Source organism: Dendrobates tinctorius, unplaced genomic scaffold, assembly GCF_039654945.1.
Source record: "Dendrobates tinctorius isolate UK_male_01 unplaced genomic scaffold, ASM3965494v1 ptg000074l, whole genome shotgun sequence".
In the NCBI taxonomy this organism is placed as follows: Eukaryota; Metazoa; Chordata; class Amphibia; order Anura; family Dendrobatidae; genus Dendrobates; species Dendrobates tinctorius.
The window spans coordinates 12,164,739-12,189,761 of record NW_027361742.1 but is presented as its reverse complement, the minus strand read 5'-3'; positions in this window follow the sequence as shown (position 1 = coordinate 12,189,761).

Here is a 25,023-nt window from a genome sequence, read left to right as displayed (position 1 = left end):
TTTACATTTTTTGGGAAATTCAAAAACTGAAAAGAGGAGCATGCAATATTATTCGGCCCCTTTACTTTCAGTGCAGCAAACTCACTCCAGAAGTTCATTGTGGATCTCTGAGTGATCCAATGTTGTCCTAAATGACTAATGATGATAAATATAATCCACCTGTGTGTAATCAAGTCTCCGTATGAAAGTACTTGCTCTGTGATAGTCTAAGGGTTCTGTTTGAAGCTCAGAGAGCAGCATGAAGACGAAGGAACACAGCAGACAGGTCTGTGATACTGTTGTGGAGAAATTTTTAAGATTTGGATACAAAATGATTTCCAAAACTTTAAACATCCCAAGGAGCACTGTGCAAGCGATCAAATTGAAATGGAAGAAGATTCGTACAACTGCAAATCTACCAAGACCCGGCCGTCCCTCTTAACTTTCATCTCAAACAAGGAGAAGACTGATCAGAGATACAGCCAAGAGTCCCATGAACACTCTGGATCAACTGCAGAGATCTACAGCTGAGGTGGGACAGTCTGTCCATAGGACAACAATTAGTTGTACACTTCACAGATCTGGCCTTTATGAAAGAGTGGCAAGAAGAAAGACATTTCTCAAAGATATCCATAAAAAGTGTAGTTTAAAGTTTGCAACAAGCCACCTGGGAGACACCAAACATGTGGAAGAAGGTGCTCTGGTCAGATGAAACCAAAATCGAATTTTTTGGCAACAATGCCAAACGATATGTTTGGCGTAAAGGCAACACAGCTCATCACCCTGAACACACCATCCTTACTGTCAAACATGGTGGTGGCAGCATCATGGTTTGGGCCTGCTTTTCTTCAGCAGGGACAGGGAAGATGGTTAAAATTAATGGGAAGATGGATGGAGCCAAATACAGGACCATTCTTGAAGAAAACCAGTTGGAATCTGCAAAAGACCTGAGACTGGGAAGGAGATTTGTCTTCCAACAAGACAATGATCGCAAACATAAAGCAAAATCTACAATGGAATAGTTCACAAATAAACGTATCCAGGTGTTAGAATGGCCAAATCAAAGTCCAGGCCTGAATCCAATCGAGAATCTGTAGAAAGAGCTGAAAACTGCTGTTCTCAAACAATCTCCATCAAACCTCACTGAGCTCAAGCTGTTTGCCAAGGAAGAATGGGCAAGAATTTCAGTCTCTCGATCTACAAAGCTGATAGAGACATACCCCAAGCGACTTGCAGCTGTAATCGCAGCAAAAGGTGGCGCAACAAAGTATTAAGTTAAAGGGGCCGAATAATATTGCACGCCCCACTTTTCAGTTTTTGAATTTCCACAAAAATTTAAAATAACCAATAAATTTCGTTCAGCTTCACAATTGTGTCCCACTTGTTGATTCTTCACCAAAATTTACATTTGGTATCTTTATTTTTGAAGCATGATATGTGGTGTGGGAAGAGGGTGAAACATTCCAGTGGGCTGAATACCTTTGCAAGGCACTGTATATATATATATATATATATATATATATATATACATATATATTGTAAGACAGCGCTTACCGCATGTGTTGGGGAACACCTGATTGGCAATGTGATGAAGACACGCAGGAAGGCAGGCACAGTTTGCTCACATAAACAGTCTATTAGGTTTGTTTTACACAGCATAAACCACACGGTAGGCCCTGTTGCACGTCACAGGCCTACCACCGTCCATAATATTTCAACATATGACTTTAACTTGCAGTCCCTAAACAAGCTAGACCTCCCTGTCCAGTGAACGTGGGTGCCCACACGCCAAATAGTTCATTAACATTCATAGAACATAACAGGCACCAAAAGTCTGTGGAGGTACCTTACAGGCTCCTACTCCAGATACCGACTCTTTGTCAGTTCTCTCTCCAGGGGAAGCTGCTTTGCTGGGATCCCCATCCATGTGACCAGGGAGGGCTCTCCTGACAGTCCAGACCCTCAGAAGTTCCCCCAACGCAAGGCCATCACAGACTCTGCTCACACATGGCCCCTCTGGATGCTATTCAGGACATCTGTCCCCCCCGGGACCGTCCAACACACAGGCCTTCAGGTCCAAGGCCTCACCATGTGCTCTTCAGGAAGTTAGTGTCACGGGGTGACTGGCCCTGCGTGACGCGACCCGACGATCGGTCGGTCACCAAACAACAAGACAAAACAAGGGGACACAGGGGACACAATTACAAACGGTGGGCCCTTCAATAGGGAATGGGGAAGTGGTCACCCCCTGCACTTTCCTAAGGAAGAGCCTTGAACTCTCCTCACATTCCGTATACAGGTTCTTTCAACCTGTCACTGACCAGGACACCTAGGTCCCTCACTTACCCTGCACCTATCCCTTACTAGGGAACTGGCAAGTGCGGACACTGGTCATTTGCTAACCAACCTTTGTGAAGACTGGACCTACCTGGTGCAGAGGCGGTTCAGCTTATCTGGAGCAGTGGTGTTGCTGCTTGATGCTGATCGGGTGCCTTACTCTGCTGCTTGGAGCATTGGCAGCAGATAAATCTAAGTTTTGGTTTTTGGTTGCTTTAACCCCGTGGTGTCTATTTTATCTTTCCTTTGTTTTGCGGTGCCATTCACTTTACTCCATGTTTCACCTCCTGGGGAGGGGGTTGGGGGTTTAGCTCAGGGCTTAACAGGAGATAGGGACAGGTCGGGGACTTGGGCCTCACTACCATCAAGTGTCCCCCAAGGAAAGTCATGGCACATTCCCTTTAGCTTGAGGGGCAGTGCAGGGGCCCAGGTTCCACGTCTCCTGTTTCCCCCCTACTGCCCCATGACAGTTAGCAACTTCCAACCCACAGGCTTCCCAGGGCCTTGCACTCTTACCAATCAGGTTCACACACTCCGCCATGTGACCAGACCTCAGTAACATTATATATCCGAAACCACCCCCATATGTGGATGGTATATGTGTGGGTAACCGATCCCGCCCAGCTCTCCGACTAGCCCTAAAAGCTCCCCTTATAGGTAAATAAACTCATGGAACTACGAGTCCATGAGTTCATGAGTTCAGCGCTCCAGGTGTGCCGAATGTCTGTGGAGAAAATCCAATCTACCTGAAGATTTCATCCATTATAAGTTTATGCTTAGAACATACAACACCGCCCTTCACCTCTCCAAACAAACCTATTTCCACACCCTCATCACCTCATTGTCCAATAACCCTAAACGTCCCTTTGACACTTTTCATTCTCTACTCAACCCAAGAGTGCATGCCCCAACCACGGAGCTTTGAGCTGACGATCTGGCCAATTATTTCAAAGAAAAATTGATCATATCCGACAGGAAATTATCTCCCAATCACCTCATACCATGCATTTTCCTTCCTCCCCCACTGCATCTAGCTCACTCTCTGATTTTGAACCAGTCACAGAAGAAGTAAGCAGGCTCCTTGCATCTTCTTGCCCAACCACTTGCACCAGTGACCCAATTCCGTCACATCTCCTCCAGTCCCTTTCCCCTGCTGTCACCACTCACCTAACTAAAATATTTAACCTCTCTCTCTCTTCTGGTATCTTTCCTTCCTCATTTAAGGATGCCATCATGCAGCCATTACTTAAAAAACATCCCTCGACCAAAACTGTACCGCTAACTACAGACCAGTCTCTAATCTTCCCTTCATCTCTAAACTCCTGGATCGCCTGGTCCACTCCCGTCTTATCCACTATCTCTCAGATAACTCTCTTCTCGACCCTCTCCAATCCGGTTTCCGCTCTTTAGACTCTACTGAAACTGCCCTCACTAAAGTCTCTAATGATCTATTAACAGCTAAATCTAATGGTCACTACTCCATGCTAATTCTCTTGGATCTCTCTGCAGCATTCGACACTGTGGATCACCAGCTCCTCCTCACTATGCTCCGCTCCATCAGCATCGAGGACACTGTTCTCTCCTGGTTTTCCTACTATCTCTCTGATCGCTCCTTTACTGTATCTTTTGCTGGCTCCTCCACCTCTCATCTTCCCCTTACTGTTGGGGTTCCTCAAGGATCGGCTCTAGGCCCCCTCCTCTTAGAATCATAGAATCATAGAATCGTAGAGTTGGAAGGGACCTCCTGTGCCATTTGGTCCAACCCCCTGCTCAAAGCAGGATTCGATAAATCATCCCACACAGATGTTTGTCCAGCCTCTGTTTGAAGACTTCTATTGAAGGAGAACTCACCACCTCTCGTGGCAGCCTGTTCTACTCATTGATCACTCTAACTGTCAAAAACTTTTTTTCTAATATCTAATCTGTGTCTCCTCTCATTCAGTTTCATCCCATTGCTTCTAGTCTTTCCTTGTGCAAATGGGAATAAAGATGATCCTTCTAAAACGTGACAACCCTTGAGATATTTGTAGACAGCTATTAAGTCTCCTCTCAGTCTTCTCTTCTGCAAGCTAAACATTCCCAAATCCTGCAACCTTTCCTTATAAGACAGGGTTTGCAGACTGGTCACCATTCTGTTCACTCTTTTCTGAACTTGCTCCAGTTTGTTGATGTCTTTTTTAAAATGTGGCGCCCAAAACTGGACACAGTATTCCAGATGAGGTCTGACCAAAGAGGAGTAGAGGGGGATAATGACTTCACGTGATCTAGAGTGTATGCTTCTAACATCCTAGAATTGCATTTGCCTTTTTTGCTGCTGCATCACACTGTTGACTCATATTCAGTCTGCGATCTATTAGCATACCCAAGTCTTTTTCACATGTGCTGTTACTTAGCCCTATTCCTACCATTCTTTATATGCTTTTTTCATTTTTGTTGCCCAGATGTAGTATTTTGCATTTTTCCCTGTTAAAAACCATTCTGTTAGTTTCTGTCCACTGCTCCAGGTTATTTATATCTTTTTGAATCCTCTCTTCTCTAATATTAGCTATCCCTCCTAGCTTTGTGTCATCAGTTTACCCTCAATGCCTTCATCTAAAGCATATCCAAAACAGAAAATTGGAAGCTTATGCCAATCAAAATTAAAAAAGTCTTTATTAAACACTTTGAAATACATACAATTAATTTCAGTGGAAATATACGTTACAAAAGTACACTGTTCAAAAAAAACAATACATGTTCCAAAATTAGTACCAAAATAACAGATGGTTTTGTGGATGCCCACTCACAGAATAATAAGTCCTTACTACAACACATAGATTATACCAACAGTGGTTTCTTTTTTTTCTTTGCATAGTGCATCTAATTTTAATTGCCCATAATAAAATGCCTCAAGAGGGTATCCACCTAATAAAGGGAATCAAAAGTGAATAAGTATACTGGAAACATGTTACCTGATAAACAGTGTTGTTCCCCGACACGCGTTTAGCGTACTTGCTTCTTCCTGGGGGTATAGTTGTAAATAATGTGCCTATGTCGCTTTTTATAGCATGTCTAATCAGTGGTGGCAACGGTAGAGAGCGGCGCGAACCCGGACTTCTTTAGTTTCAGTTTTCGAGTCCATCATATTTTAAGTGATATGATGTCTCCTATATCGGCGGTATATATTGTTGGAAACTACTGGAACAGCTCCGTTCTGGATTATATATCATTGTATGCAGTGTTATCTCATGTATATTTTTTCTCTTTTCTTCTCATTTTCACCTTTTTTATATTTTTTATTCTTTTATTTTTATTTATGGGCATTTATTATGTCATTTGCACAATATTTTTGCACTATATTGCACTTTACACTTAATAGCGCTATTATCTGAGCACAAAATGTATTTGTTTATATTTATATATAAAAAAATTTAAAGCACCTTTTGTAACACTATACATAGTTTATATGTCACATATATCTCTTTTGTGATAACTCTGCATGTATACAAAAGCACTGGGCATACATTAGTTATGTTGTTGTGCACAAAAAATATATTTAGTACTGAGTGTAGGCAGCGCTTTGATCACTTATGCACTTTATTTTCTGAATAGCGCTGCAGGTCTTAGCAATATATACATTTGACACAGACACCGGTGTTTTCTTTATTGAGATCTTATGCTGCGGTGTGCGCTCGTTTCTGACTTCCGGTTTGTGTGTTGCCGTGGTGATGTGTCTTTGCCATGCCTCCGGCTCAGTCTCCTGCCTTGATGCGTCGGGTGGGGGAGTGGCCTGGAGTCATGTGACGCCGATCGGCGGTGACGTCACGCCCGGGTTCGTCAATGTGAGTGCCGCTCTCTACCGCTGCCACCACAGATTAGACACGCTATAAAAAGCGGCATAGGCACATTATTTACGACTATACCACCCAGGAAGAAGCAAGTACGTGAAACGCATGTCGGGGAACAACACTGTTCATCACGTAACATGTTTCCAGCACACTAATTCACTTTGGATTCCCTTTATTAGGCGGATACCCTCTTGAGGCATTTTATTATGGGCAATTATAATTAGATGCACTATGCAATTTAACATTTGTAATAAGCCCTAATGTTGCACCTTGTTAAGATCTATGGCCTCACTCCTTGAGCCTCTATTTTCTATATGCTCTTTTTTGTGGCCATTTTAACTAGTAGATGCACTTAATATTCATTTTGTATTAATTAAAAAATAAGCAAAATTACCTATACTATTTTTTGATTTGCTGACTGTCCTTCTTTGAGCTCTTGTGGGTAATGGGTGAGACAGTTTTTGGATTATTTAGCCTGGTTCAGGGAATTAACCCTTTATAAATTATTGAGTAGACTTAACTTTCATGTGACACCCATTAGCTTTAGGCATATATATATATATATATATGAGGCTATTTGTATTTTGCTACTTGCATACTCATATTAGTGGCCAGCATAATCACTTACATACTGCATAGCCTAATACTTATTGTGTATCAGTCTAATAAGCATAATTGCTACTTATTTTATCTTTGTTTCACTGAAAATAACTTGTGAACCTCATTGTTGATATGTGAACCAGCATTATGGCTATTTAGCTTGGTTTAGGCATTCTTTTTGGATATAACCTTCAGATGACATTTATTAACTCTAGTTATATATGTATAAAAGGTTGTTTTATATCCCTGGACAAGTGCATATCTTCTTAGTCCTTAGGATTGATTCTTTTAAAAAAGAAACCACTGTTGGTATAATCTATGTGATGTAGTAAGGACTTATTATTCTGTGAGTGGGCATCCACAAAACCATCTGTTATTTTGGTACTAATTTTGGAACATGTATTGTCTTTTTTGAACAGTGTACTTTTGTAACGTATATTTCCACTGAAATTAATTGTATGTATTTTAAAGTGTTTAATAAAGACTTTTTTAATATTGATTGGCATAAGCTTCCAATTTTCTGCTTTGGATATGATGCATTTATGGAAGTGCCATTAAATTAAGCCTCTAAATTGGTATTAATTGACTTCTCTGTATTTATTTACAGAATATTTTGGCTAGAATGGATACTAAAGCCAGAGACCAAACATGGCTACAATGCATGGATACGGTTTTCAGTGGTGATACGTTGCAATATGGTTTAACCCTGCTGTTCTGTTCGCATTTTGCTATACACTTGTACTGTTCCTTGGTCAATATGACCCGACCTATTAATTCTTGATTTTTAGCTACTCTAATTGTTTTATTTGAATACTTTTTTCATTAAAATACTGTATGTGAACATGGTTGATCATAAACAAATGAAAAATTGAAATTCAAACTTAATTATTTATTTTTTTTCATAAAAAGGTTACACGGGCTTTTTGCAATTATCTTCGATTGTTGACATTCTGCACACAAATAACAAAGAAGCTTTACATTACTATTACTTAAACATGAAATTTAACTTTTTGAAAACAAATTTTATAAATCAACAAATGAAAAATCATAAAAACTTCAACCTTTTTAGAAAGAAAAAAGAAAAAACTGAACATGTTCATGCGTTTTTACACTGAACACAATAATAAGACACATGTCCTTTACACAGATATTTTGAACATCCAGCACATGTCAGATTAGTCTTATTGTCACAGGAAGATGGACAGAAGCTACATCTCTTCCTTTTTTTTGCTGGTAGCTGTGCTGCTGGTAGCTGTGCTGGTGGAGGCCGTGGATGTGGAGTGTTGTGAGTTCATTTTCCCCTTCATTACTGAGGCCCGAGGAACTCCCTCTTCTGGTAAAGAAAGGTAGTGAGCCTGATTATCAAACACCTGAGGCTGATGATGATGACTGGCTGAGTGGAGTTACTGACTGGATATAAGGCTGCCGACGCCCTTCTGCCCTGCGGGTGATTTCTCTGTGGGATCCTTGGAGACCAGTCTGAATTCCTGCTCCTCTAAAGCTAAGTTTGCTGCTCGGCCTTTTGCTTTTGTGCTTTGACTTTGTTTTGCTTTGTTTTTCTGGATTTCTGCCATTCCCTGCTGGGGTGTGCTGAATTCATTTAGCTCTGTCTTCTGAAAATACCTGAGTGCTGATTTAGTTTTTGAAGCCTAGCTGCTTCAGGGCCTTTTTCATATCAGCTTGTTGGCTTATGTCTTTGATAGGGTTTTGGCAGATTGCAGACAGCAGCCTTCCTGTCCTTTCCTATCTAGGTAGTTTTGGGCCCCGTCTTTGCTCAGTCTATCTTTCTGTCTGTGTTAGTATTTTCATCTTGCTTCACCGTCATTATATGTTCGGGGCTGCCTATTGCTTTGGGGTCTGCTCTGGGGCAGTTTAGATTTCCCCTTTCTTTCTTTAGGCCTATGTAATTCTCCGGCTGTGATCGAGGGGTCTAGGGCATCGTAGGAACCCCCCACGGCTACTGCTAGTTGTGTTGATAGGTTCAGGGGTCTGCAATCTGATAGTTGCCAACTTCTCTGGTTTTCTGGACTTAGCTTGTATTTCTGCTTTTGCCTCCTACGGTGACTCATTCATAACAGTGGAGTCTCTTTCTTGAGCATGCTGGACATTTTTTTCAATGGCTGTTGCTCCATCACTTCTGGGGGTCAATTTTCTGCTCTCAATATATGGCCTCACCAGGGATTTTCCCAATTCTTCAAGAAATAATCTTCTTTTATGCAGCTTATTCCGGTTCCAATTGAGGTCGATTTCTCTCCATAAGACAAATGCATTGTATGCAGAAACGTCCAGTATGTTATAAAATAAAATCATTGGCCACCGATTGGTTTTGCGTTTGCATGTATATGTTGATATTGCTTGGTCTAAAGTATCAACTGCTCCCTTTGTGGCATTATAATCCAAAATAATGTCAGGCTTTCTGTCTTCTCTATCACTTACGGCATTGTCATGGTGCATTGTGCTCATTAGAATTACCTGTTTGTTTTTTTTTGGAACATAAGAAACAACAGTTGTATTTCCAGAAAAATAAAAAGTAGAACTGTACACCTCTCTCTTGCTAAGGATACCTTGCGGTAGTTCAGGTTTGTTTTTTCTCATAGTACCCAGCATGGAAAGTTGTTTTTTCTTCAACATCTGGCCTAGTTGTTAGGATGTAAAAAAGTTGGCACATGTGACATTTTGTCCTTTTAGTCCATGAGTCAAATCGAGAACAACACGCATACCCTGATTTTTTTCAGGTCTTTCATCAGGGGTTTTTCCTTTATATACTTGAACATTTAGAGCATATGAACTTTTGCTGTCACAAAGTGTCCAGATCTTGATGCCATATTTTGGTGGCTTACTTGGTATATATTGTCTGAATGGGCACCTACCTCGGAATGCCACCAGTTGCTAATCAACAGTTACAGTTTCACCACTATTATACAATTTTGGTAGAATCTCTACCGATTGATTCCAAACATTTCTAATAGGGGCTAGTTTATCTTTAGCTCTTCTTTCCATTCTATCTGTTTTAGAATCAAACTGCAGTACTCTAGAAATCTCATGAAACCTTTCTCCTCTCTCACAAACAGACTAGATAATGACTTTCTAACTGATAAGAACAGTGAAACCACCACCATTTTGAGATGAAGTACACAAAAAAACATAACTTTTGCAGTCAGAAATAATCAGAGACCTGTAGAACAGTATAAAATGCTATCGGGTCATATTGACCCGAACAGTACAAGTGTAACAATCAGCGTGTAGCAAAAAGTAAACAAAAAAAAAACAAAAACAAAAAAAAAGTAGAGCTCCACAAATGAGGAGAAGTCAAGGAACCACTAGTTTCAAATCCTCATTAAAAAAAATCTGCAGGGTCTCAAAAATAATTTCGGGTCATATTGACCCGAACAGTACAGCAGGGTTAACAGAAAATAGGCAAAAAACTGAATTAAAAAAATCCATTAAATATCTATTGAAAAAAAGAACACGCACTTGGTGGAATAAAGCGTCCTAGAGTAATACCTTACCAAGGGGTTGATTCCTAGAGGATTAAGAGTATGTATTTTGCCGTCATTCCCTGTTGATGACACTATTTTTTGGACAAGATGGGAAGAGGTTTGTAACCTTTGCTCAAAATCCCTGATGGAATTATTGATTGGACATAATAAAAAAGTCTAGATAAATAGACATTGAGGTTGAGAGTACCCGGAAAAAATTACTTGAAAGCATGACTGCAGCAGAAATGGAAACATTGAATAAGGATATTGATGCGCAGTCTCTCACCTGGGAGAAAGAGGTAAAAGATACGAAAACAAAAAAAATTTCAAAGGGATCTTCAGGATTTTAATAATGGTACCGTTTATAGATGGCAGAAAACACAAAGTATGGATGGAAACACTACTAGGACATCGTCTTTTTCATCAGTGTCATCTAGAGAAGAGAGTGGAACACCGTATAATCGAATTTATAATTTAAGGAGAAATTACAATGAGCAAAAAAATGACAACTATAAGAAAAAGGATAAACGGTTTGAAAATCCCTCGATATCAGAATTGCAGGTAATTAATTTGTCTGACAAGGCACTTTCACAACCTCAAATAGAGGTCTTAAGCTGAGGCCTAACACTTTTACCCACATCCTCCTTTGATCCATTTCTAGCGGTGAAGGATCTTCATTTGTTCGCACGAAAATTTATTTTAAAAAAATTACATGAAAAACCTAGAACGGAGGAAATATGGACGGAAAGAGAATTAGAAGCCATTTCTGCACTGGAGGAATTAGGTGGAGATCAAGAGACAACAGAATTTTGTGGTAAGTTTGTGCCTCCGATTCCAAAAAAATTTCCACTCCTTAATTTATATTCAAATATAGAAATGTTTGTCAAACTTGTTACAAAAGAATTTGGAGAGATTTTGAGTAGAATTAAGCTTGATGATCTGTCAATAAAGCAAACAACTGCATTGAAAGAGCTTAAAAATATGAAATAAATAATTATAAAACAAGCTGATAAAGGTGGCAATATTGTAATCTGGCCTACCACAATGTACGAGAAGGAAGCCTTTAGGCAGTTACGGAATGTAATGTTATAAAAAAATTGACGTATAATCCTACTTTAGCGTTTCAGGGAGAACTGCAAGATATGTTGGAAAACTCATATCAAGAGGGCGTCATAACTAAAGAATTAAGAGATAACCTGATCCCAATGTATCCAAGAATGGTGTGTATATATTTTATCCTGAAAATTCATAAGGATATAACAACTCCCCCGGGACGCCCAACTGTTTCCGGCAATGGCAGCTTGACTGAGGTAATTTGTAAATATTTGGACTTTTATTTAAAACCGTTGGTTTTCAATCTACCGTCATTTATAAGGGACACAGGAGATGTCCTGAACAAAATTGAGGGCATTCCAATGGAGGCAGACATGTGGCTAGTTACTCTAGATGTGGAGTCACTATACACATCCATCCATCATTGTGATGGATTAAAAGCAGCCCATCTTTTTCTATTCATGTCTGAATTGGACAAACATCTTGTTTAGTTTTCTCCTTGACCTTCTCAAATTTGCCCTTCAGCATAATTATCTCATTTTTAAGGAGACAATTTATTTACAGCAGCAAGGCACTGCTATGGGGGCGGCTTTCACCAGCTCATATGCGAACCTTGTTTTAGGAATGTGGGAAAGACAGATATTCTTTTAGAGAGACCTACTGCATTCCTGCTCTGGGTTCGCTATATTGACAATATTTTGTTGATTTGGCAGGGCACGGAGCAGGACCTTCTCGCCTTTCTGGAGATCCTGAATGACAATCATATGAATATCAAACTCACATGTAAGTACAATAAAACTTTAATTGATTTCCTTGACATACAGATTATGAAGGGAGATGATGGTTTCTTGGAAATGAATGTCTTCAGAAAAGATACAGCTGTAAATTCGTTACTTCATGCGACATCATCACATCCGAGATCACTCATCAATGGGATACCCAATGGTCAGTTCCAAAGGATTAGGAGAATATGTTCAAATGATGTTTTCTTTCATGAACAGGCGGATAAACTTTCAGCAAGATTTGAAGAAAGAGGATATTCAAGACGCAGTATTAAGAGGGGACGCAACAAGGCAACCCAAATGGAACGGACAAGTCTATTGAAACCTAGGCCAAAAACTGGCAATGAACAAAAGGTGAGATTCATTGCAAATTACACAGAGAAGTGATCAGAAATGAGGGAAGTATTGAGAAAATATTGGCCTATATTACAAGTAGATCAAACACTAACTAAATGTTTGCCAAAGGAGCCCTCAATAACTTATAGGAGATCAAGTAATTTGAAAGATCTATTGGTGCATAGCTACTATGCTGGACCTAATATAGAGAAGGCCTTTGGCTCAAAGGGACAAAAATGGGGTTGTTTCCCATGCAAGAACTGCATTTCTTGCCCTAACATTGCTCGGGCATCTACATTCAAATCGAGTGATGGAAAAAAAGTGTTTTCTATTACACAGCATATCACTTGCAATACGACAGGTGTCATATATTTTGCTGTGTGTCTCTGTCCCAAAGTCTATGTGGGTTTGACTTCAAGACCTTTCAAGAACAGAGTGAGAGAACATTATAGGGACATTATTAATGCTAAGGAAGCCGATTCCAAGGCACTTTAGAGCGGTGTATGAATGTGATGCTAAATTACTAATGGTAACAGGCATTGACAAAGTTTATGTTGATCAAAGGGGTGGAAATTGGAAAAAGAGACTAGCACAACTAGAGGCTCGTTGGATTTCAAAAGTGAATTCTGTTCAACCTAATGGATTGAACGAAGTACTAAGTTTTGCCCCCTTTCTGTAATTTTAAATTATTATTTTATATTTTTTTGTTGTGTCGCTTTTTATTGCTCATTTGTGTGTTTTAGTATGTTTTTAACATTATTCTTCTTTAGTTTCAGTTTTCAAGTCCATCATATATTAAGTGATACGATGTCTCCTATATCGGCGGTATATATTATATAGTAACATAGTAACATAGTTAGTAAGGCCGAAAAAAGACATTAGTCCATCCAGTTCAGCCTATAAAGTTCTGTCAGAATAAATCCCCAGATCTACGTCCTTCTAAAGAACCTAACAATAACTGTAAGATGCAATATTGTTACGCTCCAGGAAGACATCCAGGCCTCTCTTGAACCCTTCGACTGAGTTCGCCATCACCACCTCCTCAGGAAGGGAATTCCAGATTCTCACTGCCCTAACAGTAAAGAATCCTCTTCTATATTGGTGGAAAATCCTTTTCTCCTCTAGACGCAGAGAATGCCCCATTGTGACCGTCACCTTCCTTGGTATAAACAGATCCTCGGAGAGATATTTGTATTGTTCCCTTATATACTTAGACATGTTTATTAGATCGTCCCTCAGTCGTCTTTTTTCTAGACTAAATAATCTTTATTTTGCTAATCTCTCTGAGTATTGTAGTTCCCCCATCCCCTTTATTAATTTTCTTGCCCTCATTTGTACCCGCTCTAGTTCCATTTTATCCTTCATGTGCACTGGTGCCCAAAACTGTACACAGTACTCCATGTACGGTCTAACCAGAGATTTGTACAGAGGCAGTATAATGCTCTCGTCATGTGTATCCAGACCACTTTTAATGCACCCCATGATCCTGTTTGCCTTGTCAGCCGCTGTCACGTGGACCCGTCCTGTGTGACGCAACCAGCAGGCCGGTAACTAGAGCAACAGGACGCGGCACGTGATACTGTCCTGTGTGACACGGCTCGCAGGCCGGTAACTAAAACAACAAGACAAAGGGAAGGGAAACAGTTACAACGGTGGGCCCTGCAATAGGGAAAGGGGACGTGGAGACCTCCTGCACTCCCCTGAGTCAGTGTCCCTAACGCTCCTAACATTTCCTATGCTGGTTGTGCACCGGGCGCCGATCAGGAACCTGTCGCCCTAGCACACCCTACACCTATCCCTTGCTAGGGAGCTGTGTGGCGCAGGCACTGGCCCCACCGCTGTACTAATACACACTAAGGAAAAACACAAACAGGGAGACACCACTTAGCTTTACTCTGTTGCACTTGCTCCTGGCAACAGAGTCTACCACCAGCATGCAGCTCTCCTCCTGAATCGCTGCCACCAAGCTCTGTCAGAGCTACAAGGAAATCCCCTATGACTCCTTTCACACCAGGCTAAGACAGTGCTACAAGGAACGCTCTCCAGCTCCTTCCTCCACCAAGGATGGTTGACATGAACACTATCACCAACACTGATTGCAACACCTGTGACTCTTTTACAGCAGAGCCAGCAATCACACCTGCATAATAATCATGTGCACTTAACTAAAGAAACTAGAGTGCAATGACGCTCACCACCACCGGGGGTAAACTTAGAACAAATAACACCACAGTGCAATAATCCTAATGGCCACCGGGGGCAAAAACCAACCTCAAGCACAGCTTAGGAAAAAAAAGGTTACCTGTGCTTTTTATATGTCCTGATCCAGCATGGATCATGATGGCCGCTGCTTAGCACTGGCTGCTCCAGGTAAGTTTATCATTAACTAGGATCCCCAAGTCCTTCTCCATGTCAGATTTACCCAGTGGTTTACCGTTCAGTGTGTAATGGTGATATTGATTCCTTCTTCCCATGTGTATAACCTTACATTTATCATTGTTAAACTGCATCTGCCACCTTTCGGCCCAAGTTTCCAACTTATCTAAATCCATCTGTAGCAGTATACTATATTCTCTTGTATTGACTGCTTTACATAGTTTTCACAGTATCATCTGCAAATATCGATATTTTACTGAGCAAACCTTCTACCAGATCGTTAATAAATATGTTGAAGAGAATAGGTGCCAACACCGACCCCTGCGGTACTCCATTGGTAAAACTACTTTTGGAACAGCTCCATTCTGGATTATATATCATTATATGCGGTGTTATCTCAAGTAGATTTTTTCTCTTTTTTTTCTCATTTTCACCTTTTTTATATTTTTTATTTTTTTATTTTTATTTTTATTCTTATATATAATGGGCATTTATTATGTCATTTGCACCATATTTTTGCACTATATTGCACTTTACACTTAATAGCGCTATTATCTGAGCACAAAATGTATTTGCTTATATTTATATATATAAAAAATTTTTAAAGTGCTTTTAGTAACACTATACATAGTTTATATGTCACATAACATATCTCTTTTGTGATAACTCTGTATGTATACAAAAGTACTGGGCATACATTAGTTATGTTGTTGTGCACAAAAAATATATTTAGTACTGAGTGTAGGCAGCACTTTGATCACTTATGCACTTTATTTTATGAATAGCGCTGCAGGTCTTAGCAATATGTACATTTGACACAGACACCGGTGTTTTCTTTTTGAGATCTTATGCTGCGGTGCGCGCTCGTTTCTGACTTCCGGTTTGTGTGTTGCCGTGGTGATGTGTCTTCGCCATGCCTCCGGCTCAGTCTCCTGCCTTGACGTGTCGGGTGGGGGAGTGGCCTGGAGTCATGTGTCACCGATCGGCTGTGACGTCACGTCCGGGTTCATCAGTGCGAGCGCCGCTCTCTACCACTGCCATCACTGATTAGACACGCTATAAAAAGCGGCATAGGCACAATATTTACAACTATACCCCCCAGGAAGAAGCAAGTACGTGAAACGCGTGTCGGGGAACAACACCGTTCATCAGGTAACATGTTTCCAGCACACTTATTCACTTTGGATTCCCTTTATTAGACGGATATCCTCTTGAGGCATTTCATTATGGGCAATTATACTTAGATGCACTATGCAATTTAACATTTGTAATAAGCCCTAATGTTGCACCATGTTATGATCTATTGCCTCACTCCTTGAGCCTCCATTATCTTTAAGCTCTTTTTTGTGGCCCTTTTAACTAGTAGATGCACTTAATATTCATTTTGTATTAATTAAAAAATAAGCAAAATTACCTATACTATTTTTTGATTTGCTTACTGTCCTTCTTTGAGCTCTTGTGGGTAATGGGTGAGACAGTTTTAGGATTATTTAGCCTGGTTCAGGCAATTAACCCTTTATAAATTATTGAGTAGATTTAACTTTCATGTGACACCCATTAGCTTTAGGCATATATATATATATATATGAGGCTATTTGTATTTTGCTACTTGCATACTCATATTAGTGGCCAGCATAATCACTTACATACTCCATAGCCTAATACTTATTGTTAATGTTAAGCATTCCGATACTGCAAATATCGGGTATCGGCCGATATTCGCTGTATCGGAGTTCCGATACCGAGTTCCGATATTTTTACAATATCGAATACCGGAATCGGAAATTCCCATAATGCAATGAGCCAGTTGTGTTAGCCATGTCAACTAATGGCATGACTCTGATTGGCTGCTGAAATGATGTCATCATGATGCACGGTCTGTGCAGGCCTGCCGGGGGTCTGTGCGGGCCTGCCGGGGGTCTGTACGGGCCTGCCGAGGGTCTGTGCGGGCTGCCGGGGGTCTGTGTGGGCCTGCCGGGGATCTGCGCGGGCTGCCGGGGGTCTGTACAGGCCTGCCGGGGGTCTGTGCGGGCTGCCGGGGGTCTGTGCGGGCCTGCCAGGAGTCTGTGCGGGCTGCCGGGGGTCTGTGCGGGCTGCCGCGGGTCTGTACGGGCCTGCCGGTTGTCTGTGTGGGCTGCCGGGGGTCTGTGCGGGCCTGCCGGGGGTCTGTGCGGGCCTGCCGGGGGTCTGTGCGGGCCTGCCGGGGGTCTGTACAGGCCTGCCGGGGATCTGTGCGAGCTGCCGGGGGTCTGTGCGGGCCTTCCGAGGGTTGTGTGTGTGTGTGCAGGCATCGTCCGATGGGACTACAAGTCCCATCGGGCTATGCCTGCTACAATGACAGTGATTGACACATTAGCCAATGATGGGACAGTAGTAGTCCCATCATCCGGCTAATGTGTTGAATGTAAAAAAAACAAAAAAAGCAAAACATACATACTACATACATACTACATATATACAACATTCATAAAACATACATACATACATACTACATACATACTTCATATATACTACATTCATACAACATACATACATACTACATACATACTACATATATATTACATTCATACAGCATACATACATACTACATAATACATACATACTACATATATACAACATTCATACAACATACATACTAAATACATACTACAAATATACTACATTCATACAACATACATACTACATGCTACATACATACTATATATATACTACATTCATACAACATACATACATACTACATAATACATACATACTACATATATACTACATTCATACAACATGCATACATACATACTACATACATGCTACATATATACTACATTCATGCAACATACATACATACTACATACATACTACATATATACTACATTCATACAGCATGCATACATACATACATAATACATACTACATACTTACTACATACATACAACATACAAAAACATGCTACATACATACAACATACATACAACATACATACTAAATACATACTACATACATACTACATACAATACATTCATACATTCATACAATACATACATATAGACATACAGTACATATAAGATAGAGTACATACTCACCATCACTTGTCACTTTGATCCCCAAAGCCAGTGTCATCTCACTGTAAAAAATATTAAAATAACAAGCAACCAATATACTCCCTGATCCGCAGAAATCCACGAGTGTCCCACGACGATCTCCTGCAGTGAATCACTGAGACGTTACTATAGTTCACTGATCTCACTTTATGACAAAAGCTGTGTGGGAACTTTCTCACACAGCAATGCCAAAAGTGAGACTAGGGACTATTTTTTTACAGTGGCGGAGGAATACAGTGCGGAAGGATACCTACCTCCCGTCATTGTATTCCTGGAGCCCCTAGAGAGCAGTCACATCAGCTGATGCTGCTGTTCTCCACGGGAGATCGTCGTGGGACACTCGTGGATTTCTGCGGATCAGGGAGTATATTTGTTGTTTTTTATTTTAATATTTTTTACAGATGACACTGGCTTCGAGGATCAAAGTGACAAGTGACGGTGAGTATGTACTCTATGTTATATGTACTGTATGTCTATATGTATGTATTGTATGAATGTATGAATGTATTGTATGTATGTAGTATGTATGTTGAATGTCTGTAGCATGTTTTATGTAAGTTGTATGTATGTAGCATGTACTATGTATGTATGTATGTTGTATGAATGTAGTATATATGTAGTATGTATGTATGTTGTATGAATGTAGTATATATGTAGTATGTATGCATGTTGTATGAATGTAGTATATATGCAGTATGTATGTAGTATGTATGCATGTTGTATGAATGCAGTATATATGTAGTATGTATGTAGTATGTATGTATATTGTATGAATGTAGTATATATGAAGTATGTATGTAGTATGCATGTATGTTGTATGAATGTTGTATATATGTATTATGTATGTATGTAGTATGTATGTTTTTTTTTTTTTTACATTCAACACATTAGCCGGATGATGGGACTACTACTGTGCCATCATTGGCTAATGTGTCAATCGCTGACATTGTAGCAGGCATAGCCCGATGGGACTTGTAGTCCCATCGGACAATACCTGCACACACAAACAACCCCCTGTAGAGAGCCCCGGCAGGCCCGCACAGACCCCCTGCAGGCCCGCACAGACCCCCTGCAGGCCCGCACAGACCCCCGACCGCCCGCACACACCCCCTGCAGGCCCGCACAGACCCCCGGCAGGCCCGCACAGACCCCCGGTAGGCCCGCACAGACCCCCGAGATGCCCGTACAGACCCCGACCGCACACACACACACGCAAAGTCTCCGCCCATGCACCGCCCACACTCTTCCCCCCTCCCAAACTGGATGTGCAAGGAAAGAAAGGGTTTATTTTCATTCCGATATTTGTGCCCCATTGACTTGCATGGTTTTCCGGTATCGGAATCGGCGATACACGATATTTTTGGGGTATCGGTCCGATCCAATCCGATCCAAAATTTCCCGATATCGGAAGGTATCGCTCAACACTACTTATTATGTATCAGTCTAATAAGCATAATTGCTACTTATTTTATCTTTGGTTCACTGAAAATAACTTGTGAACCTTATTGTTGATATGTGAACCAGCATTATGGCTATTTAGCTTGGTTTAGGCATTCTTTTTGGATATAACCTTCAGATGACATTTATTAACTCTAGTTATATATGTAAAAAAGGTTGTTTTATATCCCAGGACAAGTGCATATCTTCTTAGTCCTTAGGATTGATTCTTTTAAAAAAGAAACCATTGTTGGTATAATCTATATGATGTAGTAAGGACTTATTTTTCTGTGAGTGGGCATCCACATAACCATCTGTTATTTTGAAGTAAAAGAACAGAATAATCCAGCTCACCGCACTGCCTTGCCTGGAGGCGTCGAAACGCGTTGTTCTGCAGTCATCCGACTGATATGCTGTACCTGCTGGAATTTTAATATGCATTGGCACAATAAAATGGATTTTTAATTTTCCATTCCTTGCGCTGGAACTTTCTTCCCTTTTTTCATCTGTTATTTTGGTACTAATTTTGGAACATGTATTGTCTTTTTTGAACAGTGTACTTTTGTAACGTATATTTCCACTGAAATTAATTGTATGTATTTTAAAGTGTTTAATAAAGACTTTTTTAATATTGATTGGCATAAGCTTCCAATTTTCTGCTTTCGATATGATGCATTTATGGAAGTGCCATTAAACTAAGCCTCTAAATTGGTATACCTTCATCTAAATCGTTGATAAAGATATTGAACAATACAGGGCCCAGGACAGAGCCCTGTCATACCCCACTTGAGACATTCTTCCAACTGGATGTGCAGCCATTTACGACCACTCTTTGGGTTCGATCACTAAGCCAGTTATGAATCCACCTAACAGTTGCCTTGTCCATTCCATACTTAGTCATTTTTTCAATAAGGATTGTGTGAGATACTTGGTCAAATGCTTTGCTGAAGTCAAGATATACTATATCTACAGCATTTCCCTGATCCACCCAATCAGTTATTCTGTCATAGAAGGAAATTAAGTTTGTCTGGCATGACTTATTAGTTACAAACCCATGCTGACTCTGTTTAATCACTTCATTCTTATCCAGTTACTTACATACATGTTGTTTAATAATTTGTTCAAAGATCTTTCCTGGTATAGAAGTCAGACTCACCAGCCTATAGTTGGCTGGGTCCACCTTCTTCCCCTTTTTGAAGATAGGAACAACATTAGCTCTTCTCCATTCTTCAGGGACTTCTCCTGTTCTCCAAGAATTTTCAAAGATTATGGAGAGGGGTTCAAAAATTTCTTCTGCTATCTCCTTCAGTACTCTGGAGTGTAATTCATCTGGACCTGGAAACTTGAATTCATTTAGGTTAACTAGGTATTTCCTCACTATATTTCTGTTTATAGATATCCTGGATTCTTCTATTCCCTTAATAGGACAGTGAAGAACAGTTGATGTTACATTTCCTTTCTGATGCAAAATAGGAATTTAAAAGTTCGGCCTTTTCAACATCCTGTCTTACCATTTCATCATTTTCATCCTGTAAAAATCCCATAGCATCTTTGACTTTTATTTTACTTTTGACATATCCCCAAAATCCTTCATTATTGCTTTTGATGTCTCTTGCAAACCTCAATTCATTGTCAGCTTTAGTAATCTGATTTGTGGCTTGCAAGATCTGCAGACAGCATTATATCCTTCTTTAGATATGCCTCCCTCTTTCCATTTTATAAACATTTCTTTCTTCCTTTTTAGCATGTGCTTAAGTTCTGTGTTCATCCATCCTGGTTTCCTTAAATGCTTCCTATTCTTCTCTCTTTTCAGAATTGTTAACAATTGTGCTTTGAGAATTTAATTTTTCAAGATTTTCCATCCTTCCTGGACATTTTTGTCATTAAGGATATCCAGCCATTGGATCCCTCCAATTCTCTTTCTGAATCCATTAAAATCTGCCTTTTGAACACTTCTATTTATACACTGCCCCTATTGGTCAAACAATCAGTAGATTTGGTTTCCATTACCATCTCTATGCTGATGACACCCAATTATATGCTTCTTCACCTGACATCATGCCTGCCTTTTTAGAAAACACCAGCAAGTGTCTAAACACTGTGTCTAACATCATGTCCTCACTATATCTGAAACTGAACCTGTCAAAGACTGAACTCCTTGTGTTTCCTCCCTCCACTAATGCACCTATGCCCGACATTGCCATTTCTGTGGGTGGTTCCACTATTACTTCCCAGCAACATGCCCGCTGTCTTGGGGTCATACTTGACTTCGAGCTTTCATTCGCCTCCCACATCCGATCACTGGCTCGCTCATTTTCTGCACCTCAAAAACATTTCTAGAATTTGACATTTTCTTACTTTTGACTCCGCAAAAACTCTTACTGTTTCTCTTATTCATTCTTGTCTGGACTACTGTAACTCTCTTCTAATTGGTCTCCTTCTTACCAAACTCTACTCCCTCCAATCTGTCTTGAAAGCTGCAGCCAGGATCATATTCCTCGCCAATCGTTACACCGATGCCTCTACCTTGTGCCAGTCATTACACTGGCTACCCATCCACTCCAGAATTCAGTACAAACTTATTACCCACACCCACAAAGCACTCCATGGCTCAGCTCCACCCTACATCTCCTCCCTCGTATCAGTCTACCACCCTACCTGTGCCCTCCATTCTGCTGATGACCTGAAGTTAGCATCCTCAATAATCAGAACCTCCCACTCCTGTCTCCAAGACTATACACGTGCTGCGCCAATTCTTTGGAATTCACTTCCTAGGTCAATACGATTAGTCCCCAGTCCCTACAATTTTAAGCATGCCCTAAAAACGCATTCATTCAGACTGGCCTACCACCTCAACACATTAACCTAACTATCCCTGTGTGGCATAGTCAAAAGTTTTACCATAACCAGGTTCCCCGCATCATGTTCCCACATGCTTTATGCATCTATTAGCCCTCTGTGTCTGTTCTGTTACACACTTAACATTATGGCTGGTCCGAACCATGAAGGCAACTGTTACCACTCAACTTTCATTTCTACCTTTTTTCCTCATAGATTGTAAGCTTGTGAAGAGGGCCCTCATTCCTCTTGGTATATGTTATTATCTATGTGGTTATTGCTATGCTGCAATGTCTATCGTCTGTACAAGTCTCCTCTGAAATGTAAAGTGCTGCGGAATATGTCTACGCTATAGAAATAAAATAATAATAATTATTATTATTATTACTACTAAGTCCCACCACAACAACATCATTTTTCGGCTTACAGCGCAGAGGACATCTGCGACACATACCGGCCATTTACAATCATACCGGTCACTGTTTCACCATCACAATCAAGGAAACTTTAAACCAAAACATTAGATCTCAGCGAATACACATGACTATTAGTGTCATGCAACATATCAGTGATCAATTATATGATGTATGTAGAGTAGAAATCCACAGAAAAATAGAGAGGATGTTCAACAATAGTAAATTTTATAGCATTCATTAATTTAATATAAATAATAAAGCTACAATCAATATAAATCAATATAAATCAAAACTGCAAAATAGAACTAAACTGAGGAAAGAAAAAGAGAAAACACAAGAAAAATAATAAATGATTACAAAGTAACAATATAAAAATGTGCAAAGGACTAATAGATCACAGATGCCCTAAATATTTATATATATACGGCATAAGGATGATCAGAAAAGACAAAAATTATAAGCCAAATACATAGTCAGAAGCAGATAGAATACCTGGGTATATTGTGGTCACCGTGAATGACACACCTTGACGCGTGTCATCCTTATGCCGTAATCCTTTATGGATATAGCACAGCTATCTCTATATCATATATACAGTTAGGTCCATATATATTTGGACAGAGACAGTATTTTTCTAATTTTGGCTCTAGACATTACCACAATGAATTTTAAACAAAACAATTCAAATGCAGTTGAAGTTCAGACTTTCAGCTTTCATTTGAGGGTATCCACATTAAAATTGGAAGAAGGGTTTAGGAGTTTCAGCTCCTTAACATGTGCCACCCTGTTTTTAAAGGGACCAAACGTAATTGGACAGATGAAATAATTGTAAATAAAATGTTCATTTCTAGTACTTGGTTGAAAACTCTTTGTTGGCAATGACTGCCTGAAGTCTTGAACTCATGGACATCACAAGACGCTGTGTTTCCTCCTTTTTGATGCTCTGCCAGGCCTTCACTGCGGTGGTTTTCAGTTGCTGTTTGTTTGTGGGCCTTTCTGTCTGAATTTTAGTCTTTAACAAGTGAAATGCATGCTCAATTGGGTTGATATCAGGTGACTGGCTTGGCCATTCAAGAATATTCCACTTCTTTGCTTTAATAAACTCCTGGGTTTCTTTGGCTTTATGTTTTGAGTCATTGTCCATCTGTAGTACGAAACGACTACCAATCAGTTTGGCTGCATTTGGCTGGATATGAGCACACAGTATGGCTCTGAATACCTCAGAATTAATTTGGCTTCTTCTGTCCTGTGTCACATCATCAATTCATATGAGCGACTTTGCCTTTTTTCGGGTCGAATCGGGTTTCGCGAAACCCGACTTTCGCAAAAGTCGGGTCGAACGAAATCGGCCGATTATCGTGAAAAGTCGAAGGCAGACTGAAACACGAAACCCAATGCAAGTCAATGGGGAAGCAAAGTCGGCAGGGAGTGGAGGACAGTAAACACACCTACAGTGGCCATTTTAATGCCAAGAACATCAATTCTTATTACTTAGGCTTGTCAACCTTAATTTACTTCATAATAATAGTTACACACTGAAAAATGGGGGTTATTTGGCTAAAGTTGTGGGGGGGTAGGGCTGGCTCCTGGTTTTCATGTGCCCTGGGCCAAAGAGCGCCCCTTTAACACATACCACAACTCATGATGCTCCAATATGGCAGAGAAATAGCGGTATAGTACAATGAAAAATACTTCACTTTTTAAATCTCATGACTGATATCGATTTTAAATTCTCCAATAGCTCCTAAAACGGACAGTATATTACTCCATACAGTATTATGGGCATCGCATAGTGCGCTATACAGAGTAATGTGGCCCATATATTTCTCCATACAGAATCATTGGTCCCATATAATGTTACATACAGTATATGATGAGCTCCACATAATGCTACAGTATATGTTGGTCCCCATGGATAAAGCTCCACTGTCTTATGGGCCCAAATAATGCTCCATATATAATGGGCCACATTTCTAATGCTCTAGTGTATAATGGGCCCTGTAAATGCTGCTCCAGTGTCTGATGTCCACCTTTGGAATGCTCCAGTGTATGGTGGGCCCCATATATCATTCTCAAGAGTAAAGTGCTCCCCAAAAATTGGTGTCCCAACATTGAAAACAATTAAATAAGTCTCCTCGCTAGGGAATCCCTGTACTAGTCTGGACTCCTCATCATCCCCATCTTCCATCTCACTGCACTTGGCTGTTTAGGCAGAGGGCGTACTGACGTGATGTCATTGTGCTCTCTGATCAGAATATCACTGTCAGGACACGCGGAAGACGTCATGGCGGTGGAGCAGGGAGAGGTAAGTATTTCAACTTTGTAAGTGCTGTGATCCTGAGCAAGCAGGGGGGCCCACTCGTTGGCGACGGCTCTGGCACAGGGCCCCTCATAGAACGGCGGTGTGTCTGACGGCGGGTAGGCCCTCACAATGGCAGAGACACTTTTGCATAATATGAGGGGCCCTA